The following is a 1840-nucleotide window of genomic DNA, read 5'->3' on the forward strand; positions in this document are numbered from 1 at the left end:
TGTAGATACGAATAGCAGACAAAGTTCCAAGGCTGTCATCCACTAAACACAAGCAACGTGCTTCTTGGGCATATAAGTTGGCTTAATAGCCACACATCCGCTAAACGACATATTTAACTTTGAAAAATGTTCATAGCATCCACATGCCAATGACTGACAGTACTTGCCCTTGTATGCCCATCCTGTGCTTACCGATGTTAAACGACTGAATGTGAGCTCATGCGCAACGTCGTTAAGTCGGCGTGGTGGAGAGCATGCAAGACCCCAGGTTGGACACATAACAGGTAACCGCCTAGCTACACAGGCACAGAGATTATATCGCACTTTCGAATTCATATCTGAGAACTGCACGTGTCAGTCCCTCACCCTCCACCCCTCTAAAATTCAAACATGGGGTGAGGGAGGGAATAATTGGATTGAGCACTTCACCCCTTTTTTTATTGAGCTCCGCTGACCTCACAAGGAACACCAACATTAACCTGATTAAGATGAACCCTATGGAGTTTACTGGTAGCCAAATTTTTAACTGGGAGTAGCTGGGACGGGCGTATTTACTATCTGACATGGTCCAGCAAAACGTGGCAATAGCTTAATATAAATTTTGACTGATTCCTTGCTTTGAGCTCAGAAGTTAACGAAAACTAGATGACCAGTCCTTAACGAAGCAGACCGCCTGTGGTTCTTACGTTTCTGCGCCTACCGCTTGTGTTCAAATTCTTTTAATGCTGGCAGAATCAATTTTCTTGGGAAGGAGGTCCTAGATAGACAAAACGTCAGATAACAGACAGTTACTTCGGTATGCAGGAATTAATATTGTATGGGTTGTTCTTATGCACCTCTTGCGCTGTGGAATTTGTTTATGGTTCATATAAATTTTTTAAAATTCTCTTGCTTTAAAATTTTCGCATATTTGTACTATATTTTCTGTATATGTACGGTAAAGTGTGCTGCACTGGAGGTTGAAGTTCTTTGCATTGTATGTGAAAAATGGATCAAATGGCTCTGAGCACTATGGGACTTAACATCTGAGGTCATCAGTCCCCTAGAACTTAGAACTACTTAAACCTAACTAACCTAAGGACATCACACACATCAATGCCAGAGGCAGGATTCGAACCTGCGACCGTAGCAGTCGCGCGGTGCCGGACTGAGCGCCTAGAACCGCGAGACCACCGCGGCCGGCTTCCATTAGGTGCACGCGGTATAATTTTTCACTGTCATTAAGGTCGATAAGTGAGGGGGATGTTACAGACTGATTAGTCATTTTCAGTTACCCTACAAAACAAAAACCAAAAAAGTAAAAACGCAGTTCCTGACTGTAGCGCCTAGAACCGCTCGGCCACTCCGGCCGGCCAGTAGCAAGAAAGTAGGAAAAATTCGTACTTCTGCTTTTCCAATACTTTACTTTTTCATTACCTGGATAGGCTGGCGACCTTTAGTACCTATTTTAAACCACCAAATAAACTTGGAACTGCGTTGTCCTAGCTTCAATATAATACTATTCATACTGCGCTTCTTTCTAACCGCTGTGTAACATCTTAGGAAAAGAATTGAATAGTCTGATTTACTCATCAATCAGACACAACACTCGGTCATATTCCGTAAAAAGGGTAACTCTATTGACTAGCTTCTCCTACAGGACTTTCCTCCCATAGTGTACTTTATTTAAAAACTAAACTAAATTTAGTAAGAGGGTTATACGTGGCAACATAGAGAAAGGCTTTTCTGTTATTTAGGTAAAAGCATACTAAATTACCATAGTAGTGGTATTGTTATAAACTGCAAGCAAAATTAAGCCAAGTGATGGATTTATCCCACTTATTCTGAGACTCGCCTTGAT

Source organism: Schistocerca nitens, chromosome 1 (assembly GCF_023898315.1).
Source record: "Schistocerca nitens isolate TAMUIC-IGC-003100 chromosome 1, iqSchNite1.1, whole genome shotgun sequence".
In the NCBI taxonomy this organism is placed as follows: domain Eukaryota; kingdom Metazoa; phylum Arthropoda; class Insecta; order Orthoptera; family Acrididae; genus Schistocerca; species Schistocerca nitens.